The 9,556-nt window shown below is 41.6% G+C and overlaps 1 long non-coding RNA gene across 1 annotated transcript in view; it reads right to left on the bottom strand.

Annotated features, from left to right (window-relative positions):
• Positions 1-6,508: 6,508 nt before the first annotated feature.
• Positions 6,509-9,556, bottom strand: part of LOC138753535 (uncharacterized) — a 33,313-nt gene continuing 30,265 nt past the window's right edge. Inside the window, exons 3-4 of the long non-coding RNA XR_011351229.1 lie at positions 6,889-6,935; positions 6,509-6,607 (exon numbers count right to left, since the gene is read on the bottom strand). This is a non-coding gene — a long non-coding RNA (uncharacterized lncRNA). The remainder of the gene's footprint in view (positions 6,608-6,888; positions 6,936-9,556) is intronic.

Genomic DNA, 9,556 nt, shown 5'->3' with positions numbered 1-9,556 from the left:
CTGAGTTCATTTGCTCTCTGCATGGAATCTGCATGTTCTTCTTGTAATTGCATTTCTTCCAGGTGCACCAGTTTCCTCCCACATACCTATTATGTGTCACTTGGTAGGTTAATTGGACAGTGTAGATTGCCCTGAGTGTGTCAGTGATGGTAAAATGTGGAGGAAGTTAATGACAATGAGAATAATTGACAATTCCTTCAGAGTCTTGTAGGGATAACAAAATATATGACTAATGTTGGACTGATTTAAATAGGTAATTGACGCTGTATCTGTGAAGCTATTCTGGGGACTTACAACAATTTATCTTCAGTTGTAGACCTCCCTTTGCCAAAAATGAATAAAGGATGAGATTGACCTGAAGAGATCAGTTGTCTTTTGCAGTTCTAGATTAATCCATCAACAAATTAACTGGGAGTTCTTCTGAGTATGTAAGTTTGAGCCTTTATCTATGTTTTCATCCCTCATGGTAGGGATCCGAGAATAATCCATCAAGAGCAAAGGACTTTGAATTTTCTTGCAGCCGTCTTCAAAACACAATCCTAAACAAATTACTGCTGGTGATGAAAATCTAACATGCAAACAAAGACCAAGTTCCAGTGAAAATTTGTTGACCTAACATATTAGCTCTGCTTCCGTCTTCAGAAAAGCTGTCTAAATGCCGAGCATTGTGCCATTTACCAGTGCTATTCTCAACACAAAATCCGAATTCAACTGTGTTGACGGCCTCCTGACAGTTACAAGCTAAAGGGAAGATTTTCCTGTGGTGGTAAACAGAGGGATTACTATAATTTCTCAACCCAGAAAAGAGGATTTTGTGTTATTACTTGATATTGCATCCTTTGTTTCTTGTTGGTTATTACAAGAACTTTGTCATCTGCATTTTAGACATGTCTTCCCAAAGGGAGTTAGACATTTGACCTCTTGCACTGATTGCATATTCATAGGAACTGGAGGTTATTTGTTATCCAAAAATGTCAATATGGAAATTGTATTTTTGATTACTCCACATCACTTCAGTAACACAGACATATATCAGACTCATGGTATGGACATTAGGGCAGCCAAATGATGGAAAATAGGTGTCTCAAGATCAACTGTATTTCTTTCCTAACACTTTATGAGCAGACATCTTTTTTCTGTGCATCTCCTGTCACTGCAGATGAACAGGTGAGAACCACTAATTTTGATGTCCCTGCAAAGTTTCTGCAGAGATCAGCAAGTTTTGCATTGAAATAATAACCATATAACTATTACAATACAGAAACAGGCCATATCGGCCCTTCTAGTCCACACAGATTTAAGTGAACTCCACTAGTACCACCTACCTGCTCTCTGCCCATAACCCTCCAACCCCCTCACATCCATGTACTCATCCAACCTCCTCTTAAAAGACAAAATTGACCCTGCTGCAACTACCTCTTCCGGAAGGTCATTCCACTCAGCCACCACTCTCTGAATGAAGAAGCTTCCTCTTACGTTACTTCTAAAGTTTTGCCCCCTAACCTTTAACTTATGACCCCTCATTCCAACCTCTCCTACCCTCAAGGGGAAGAGCCTCATAATTTTATATACCTCTATCAAATCCCCCCTCTACTTTCTACGTTCCAATGAATAAAGATCCAGTCTACTCAATCTTTCTCCTTATTCTCGATGCTGCAATCCAGGCAATATTTTAGTAAATCTTCTCTGCACCCTCTCTACCTTATCGATATCCTTCCTATAATTTGGAGACCAGAACTGCACACAATATTCCAAACTTGGCCTCACCAATGTCTTGAACAGTCTCAACACCACCTCCCAGCTCCTATATTCTATGCTATGATTTATAAAGGCCAGCATACCAAAAGCCTTCTTCACCACCCTAGCTACATGAGAATCCACTATCAAAGAATGATGAACCATTATTCCTAGATCTCTCTGTTCCTCTGTATTCCTCAACACCCTCCTCTTCACCGCATATGTCCTATTTTGATTATTCTTCCCAAAAAGAAGCACTTCACACGAATCGGTATTAAACTCCATCTACCATCTTTCAGCCCACTCTTCTAAGCGGTCCAAATCCTTCTGCTTTCCCCGAAAACCATCCTCACTATCCATAACTCCCCCTATTTTTGTATCGCTCACATATTTACTCACCCAATTTACCACTCCAGCATCCAAATCATTAATGTGAATGACAAACAACAAGGGACCCAACATCGATCTCTGAGGCACGCACGTCACCAGCCTCCATCCTGACAGATGTTGTCCACCATGACCCTCTGGTGCCTATCTTCTAGCCACCATTGAACCCATCTGACTATCTCAACATTAATCCCTGGTGCCTGAACCTTCTTCACCAACCTTCCATGTGGAACCTTATTGAAAGCCTTACAGAAATCCAAATAGACCGCATCTACTGCTCTACCCTCATCAACCATTCTAGTCACTTTCTCAAAAAATTCAACAAGATTTGTCAAACATGACCTTCCCCTCACAAACCCATGTTGGGTGTCCCTGATCAATCCCTGCCCCTTGAGATACTAATACATATTAGCTCTAAGAATACTTTCCATTAGTTTACCCACCAGCAATGTCAAACTCACTGGCCGATAATTGCTGGGCCTACACCTGGAGCCCTTTTTAAACAGAGGAATCACATTTATGATATGCCAATCGCACGGCATCACACCTTTTTCCAATGACTGTTGAAAAATCACCGTTAGAGCCTCTGCTATTTCCTCCCTGACTTCCCACAATATTGCAGGAAATAATCAAGGGTTCAGGCTGTGGGGAAGGAAACTGAGTTATTTTTCAGGTTGATAAATTATAGAATCAAACAGCACATAAACACGCCTTTTCTCCATGCTGACCATCAAGTCTCCATTTATACTCTTCCTGTTTACTAATACTTGGTCTAAATCTGTCCTCACTTTGGAGTTTCACATATTCATCTGGATATTTCAATATTGAGAGAATACTTGCCTCCACACCACTCCAGCAGTACATCCGATTATAGCCATCCACTGGATGAGGAAATTCATTTTTAAAATTTAAACATACAACTGGTAACAGACCTTCCAGCCCACCAGCTGTGGTGCCTAAATATACCAATTACATATGTTTTGAAAGGTGAGCAGAAACTAGATCATCCTGAGGAAACCCATGCAGACAGAGGGAGAATGTACAAACTCTTTACAGACAATGTGGGATTCGAATCTGGGTCGCTGGCGCAGTCATCGCATTGCACTAACTGCTACGTTAACCATGCTGCTAAGTTCTTGCATAGATTTCCTCTAATGCTCTTCCCTAACCCTGCTTCATAGATCAAGATGGTTAAAACAGCAGCACTGTTGCTGGTGCAGATCTGGGAAGTGTGGAAAGCAGTGACATGTCTTTGAGAGCTCCTCCATAGGGTCCTGCTGCTCGGCCATTACACCTGACAGCACCATAAAGGGTTAAACTGCCAGCAGTGTTTTTACATTGAAAATCAATGGAGGTCTGTTCCCAAGATGGATAGCCCATGCTTGGCATTCCATGGCATCAGAGAGGGAGAACCCTGAGAGTGGACCCAACACAGAAGGGCAGCATAGAAGTGTATCAGTGTGAAATTCGGTGGACAAAGGACCGACAACACTTCTGGAAACGGAATATCAGGACCAGGATTTGTGAGGATGCTGATGGTGAGCAGGGCTTTCGAATGGCCTCGGGTGGTGAGAGTTTCCTGATCACTTCGTGGGGTTGGAACCAGGGCCAAGGTGGTTGATTCTGATGCCTCAAGTTCAGGTTTACCGTTGGAACAGACAAGAGGCCGTCCAGTTACAGAGGTTATGGAAGTGCAGAAGGTGGTGGCAGGATCCCTGAACATGCAATGTTCCTCAAAGGACTCTCTTTTTCATCTTGATAGGAGATCACAATGATATACACATCTGAATGATTGTACATAACTTATTTTTGTAAGTCTTGGGTCATTAACTCACATTTGAGATTGAATTCATGTGTATATATAGCTGATGGCATATGCAATCTATCTCTATCCATACTTTCTTTGCTTGAATGGTAGATTTCTTCTTTGAAGACTATAAGGAAACTAGGTATGGATTAGCATTTTCCATTGGATTTTGTAGCTACAGTAACACATCCAAGGAGGCACCCTCATAACAAGGTGCATATTTGAATGTATGGGCTCCGTTCATCAATTTTTTACTCAAGTTTATAATCCATTAAATTGTATGTTTAAACTGTCCCTTTAAATGCTGCAGTTGAAATGAATTCACATGGGGCGAATGGTGGTACAACAGCTGATTCTCTGGTCCAGAAAGTGGTGGAAAGTGTACTGACCAGCTACTTCACTGTCCCTGAGCATAAAGCCTTGCAAAAGGTAATGGACACAGGTCAGAATATCACAGACAAAACCCTTCCCACCATTGAGAACATCGACAGGGTATTCTGCCGTTGGATCAATCATCAAGGATCCACATCACCTAGCAAATGGTCTGTTCTCACCGCTGTTATCAAGAAATAAGTATAGGTGCTATAACACCAGGTTCAGGGAACAGCTGCTACCCCTCCACCCTCAGACTCCTCAATAACATGCTCAATCAGGGACTCATTTAAGGACTCTTACTGTGGCACTATATTGAATTTTTTTGTTCTCTGTATTGCACAATTTGTTTACATTTCTTTATTTGTTTACATGTGTACATTGGGTACAGTTTTTATTTGCACTACCAATAATTGGTAATTCTGCCTCGCGCAGGAAAAAGAATCTCAGGGATATATGTGATGTCATGTATGTACTCTGTCAATAAATCTGAAATCAGAAATCCAGAGGCCAGAGGCTGGTTCAAAATCCAACCACAGCATCTGGGTTTCAAATTTAATTAATCATCTGAAATTTTAAACAAAATGCACTGTCAATAGTGATTAAATCATATTTAAAGTCCTTCAAGAGAGGTAATGTTGTATCTTTACCCAATCTAAATGATATGGTGGACTCTTACATGCTTTTTTAAATAGCTTCTGAGCCACGTTAATCAAGCCCATATCTCAAAAAATATTAATCAAGTCACACCAACTCACAGTAATTGGTCCGGAATCTTAGAAATGATATTGTTATATCTTTTTTTTGGCTTGGCTTCGCGGTCGAAGATTTATGGAGGGGTAAATGTCCACGTCAGCTGCAGGCTCGTTTGTGGCTGACAAGTCCGATGTTATATAGTTACTCTGTTAAAGGACGACATGCCTTGCATCTATTTCCAAGATTCCCAGCATTAACGACCCTCCATCTATCCCAAACAGTTGAGATATAATCATTGAGTATTAAGCTATAGTACGAATACATTTTTACATTTCACCCGCCACACTGCATCTTACCAGAATATCGATAGATTGCACCCACTGGCACTGAGGACAATGTGTACTGTCATTGGTGAGAGCACATTAGCTTGAACAATGATTTTCATGATAAATCCACAGGCAGTTACTGACTGATGAATAGAATCAGCCAAAAGCCTCTAATTTGTATAAGTATTGCATTTCAGCTGCACAAGCCATATTCACAATAGAAAATGTATTGTTTTCATCTCTGTCAACCTGCAGTTAAGAAGCCCATGTAAAAGCTCGGTAGAATCTGCATAAGCCCTTCTGTTTGCAAGGGAACTGGAGGTAAATAATAAAGCTAAGTGTTCAAATGCTTGAATAACTTTAATGTGCATGGGGAGAAAGCAAGAAACCTACGGTCTATATCACTATCTATCTATTTCATGTCCCATTGATAATCTGGGGAGATTAGAAAATGAGTTTAATGTGGGAGTAGTGTAAATGGGAGGTAGATGGTCAGCGTGGAAGGTGGGCAGAAGGTCCTGATTCCCCTGCTGCAGCCCTCTGTGACCTATTAACCAGAATATAGGAATGAAGGACTCCACAGATAGGGTAGTGGTTAGCACAATGCTATTAGAGCGGCAGCAATCCAGGTTCTAATCCGGCACTGTCTGTAAAGAGTTTGTATCATCTTGTGTGTCTGCGTCTGGAGGGTGAGTTTCCTCCCACCCTTCAGAAACATTCGGGGCTTGTAGGTTCATTGGGATATTCGGACGACACGTGCTTGTGGGCCCGGAGGTCCTGTTACTGTGCTACATGTCTAAAAAAATGTACTTTACTCCCTTCTAAAATGTTAGCTATTGAAGTGAATGTTTGGGACCATTGAGGATGAAACATAATTAATAATGTTTTCTCTGCAAAAATACCAAACATATTTATAGATAGTTTTACGCACACTGATATAGGAATAGGAAGGATTTAGAAGAATATGCACCAAATACAGGCACATGGGACTAGCTCAGGATGTCAACTTGGTCAGCATTGACAAGTTGGGCTGAAGGGTTTATCCCATGCTGGTTTTATGACTCGATGTCTATGTGGATATTTTTCCATACTCAGCACTTCAGGCCAACTAATACAGTTGAGTTATTTCTCTACAGTGTCGACTACTTGTAAATAATTCATTCTCACCTTTTTATTTTGTCGATTTATTAGCTTCCTGCATTACGTTTCATTCAATGTGTCTTCACTCCTTCAGAACAGATTCTCATTTGGGAGCTAGACATTTGTGCTTCTAAAACACATTCTAAAGGAAAAATAAATGTCATTCACCTCAGAGATTTCAGCTTTCAACTGTCGTTTCCCAGCAACATGCAGTTATAATACCATACATCTTCCTTAATGACAGAAAAAAATCACTCTTCCCTGTCATGGTCAAAAAGAATTGACAATATGTAGAAGGTAGATGGGTGCAAAAGCTGTGCAAATCTCTTTTCAACATTATATGATATTTTTGTTTCTTCTTCCTGTAAGTGGGTGTACAAATAGTGTTCGACTGAATGCTTGTGAGAAACGCATCAAACTTACACTGGTTATTGAGCGACAGGTACAGGTGTTTTTGATGATGTCTAGATCTGCAACACATGAAAGTGGAAATGATGACACAAAGTCTTTTTGAAAAACATGGTACTTCAGCATTCTCAAAAACATTATTCCTGTGCTATAACTGCATGCTCATGTTTATGTGTTTGTGTATATGGTGGGAATATTTTGTGTGTGTTTGTGTTTGCCTATCTGTGTATGTAGTGTGGGCAATGTAAATAGATTCATACAATACTAAAATGTACTGAAACTAGGGCAAGTTCCAGAAGTAAGCTGATAAAGCTCATGGCTATTTTAATTTAAATCAGGGCCTTGGTTCTATTTAGTTTGAATTTGCATTGTAAAATATGGACTGTTTTATATTTTGTATAATTTCATTCCAAATTTGATTTAAGAATCACAAAATGTTATCGTCATTTACATTGTTGTCCACTGGCCACCGTGACAGAGGTGCACCAAAGAAGAGGACTGCCTAGAGAAATCTCTTGGTGCCTGCCACATTGACCACCGCCAGTGGGCTGATATCACCTCAAACCGTGCATCTTGGTGCTTCACAGTTCGGTGGGCAGCAACCTCCTTTGAAGAAGACCGCAGAGCCCACCTCACTGACAAAAGACAAAGGAGGAAAAACCAAACACCCAACCCCAACCAACCAATTTTCCCTTGCAACCGCTGCAACCGTGTCTTCCTGTCCCGCATCGGACTTGTCAGCCACAAACGAGCCTGCAGCTGACGTGGACATTACCCCTCCATAAATCTTCATCCGCGAAGCCAAGCCAAAGAAAAAAAACTTTGCATAATATATCTCTATGGTCTTTTTTTAAAAATGGCTGTTGATTACAGAATGATCATATTCTCGTGTCTGTACAGTAACTATGGCATCAGAACAGCCTCTTTCCCATGAGGAATAGGACTACCATTAGACCTCTAGCAAGATGATGTCTGGTGGGGAAATCAAGGAGTCAACAAGGGGTACTTTGTACCTCAATAAGCACCTTGCAAGGATGGTCCTTCACTGAGCTTCAAGCCTGACATTGACTGAGATGGGCAGCATCGGGAAGCTTTGCTTCTTTGACCTTATTGCCTGGCACATTCCTAGGCTGATCATCAATCATCACACAACCTTGCACACCATTATTGATGACCTTCTGCCCCACTGGATCTGACCTTGGAGTGGTGGGGGGGGGTGGTGGAATCCTGGTGAACATGAATTCATACTGTTGAAGCTGTCCTAACACTGTGTATAGGATGCAGTCATATGGGACCACTGGCCTCTAGCCAGAGGCAAGTGACTGAAGAAAAGTGAAAAGGTGATGACTGTAAATTGTTCCTTTGTATTAAAGTCAATTAAAATTAAAGTCAACTTTATTCATTTTGCTGCTAACTTTCACTCCAATTTCAAATTTACTTGGCCCATCTCCAGTGACATTCTCCCCTTTCTTGATCTCTCTGTCTCCATCTTGGGAGATAAACTTTCAACAGACATTTTTTACAAACCTACCAACTTCCACAACTACCTCTACAATAAATTTTCACACCCAGTCCTCTGAAAAGGATTCTACTCCTTTCTCAGTTCCTCCACCTCCAATATATCTGCTCCCAAGATGAGGTCATCCAGATGCCGTCTGAGATGCCATCCTTCTTCAAACAATGTGGCTTCCCTCTATCACCATCAACTCAGTGTTTCCCTTCACCTCCTCCATTTCCCTGGCTCCCTTTGCCCATAGACACAGCAAAAACAGGATTCCCTTTGTCCTCACCTACCATCCCACTAGCCTCCACAACCAACCTATTTCCCTCACCTAGAACATGATCCCACCACCAGACACATCCCCTCTCATCCCCTCTCCACCTTCCAAAGGAATCACTCCCTCCTTGTCACCCTCATCCAACCATCCCTTCCTGCAAATCTCCCCGGCATCTTCCCCTATGACCCAAGGAAATGCCACACCTCCTCCCTCGCTGTCATCCAAGGCCCCAAGCAGTCTTTCCAAGTGATTAAACACTTCACTTGTGAATCTGCTGGAATCATCTACTGCATCCGATCCTCCAGTGGTGGCTTTTTCTGCATCGGAGAGACTGGATGCAGACTGAGAGATGGCTTTGCTGAGTACCTTTGCCCTGTCCACATCAATGACAGGGATCTCCCAGCAGGCAACCATTTCAGTTTTTGTCCATGGCATCATGCACTGCCAAACAAGACCACCAGTAAATTTGAGAAACAACCCCTAACATTCTGTCTGGGTGCTCTCCAACAGGATGGCATTAATAGCAACTTCTCTTGATTCTGCTAGATCACTCCTTGTTCTCCCTCTCTATCTCTCTATCTCCTTTCCTCCAGCTCTCCACTCCATTCACAGAACCATCACCCCTCCCCCTGTTTACTGTTATGTCCTCCCTTCCTTCTATTATCTCTTGCCTGAACTCCTCTCCCTGCCCCTCTCTCTTCCCACCATTTTATTCAAGTATCTGTCTACATTTTGCTCATACCTTGTTGAAGGGCTCAGGCATGAAATATAGTTTATGTATCTTTATCTTTGTTGTATAAGGTTGACCTGCTGAGTTTATCCAGCATTATGCTTTTACTTCAATCACAGTGTATACAGATTTTCATGTTTTATTTCATTTTAATTCTATTCCACTCTGTATCCAT

The sequence above is a fragment of the Narcine bancroftii genome, chromosome 1, assembly GCF_036971445.1.
Source record: "Narcine bancroftii isolate sNarBan1 chromosome 1, sNarBan1.hap1, whole genome shotgun sequence".
In the NCBI taxonomy this organism is placed as follows: Eukaryota; Metazoa; Chordata; class Chondrichthyes; order Torpediniformes; family Narcinidae; genus Narcine; species Narcine bancroftii.
This window is presented reverse-complemented; position numbering and strand designations above follow the sequence as displayed.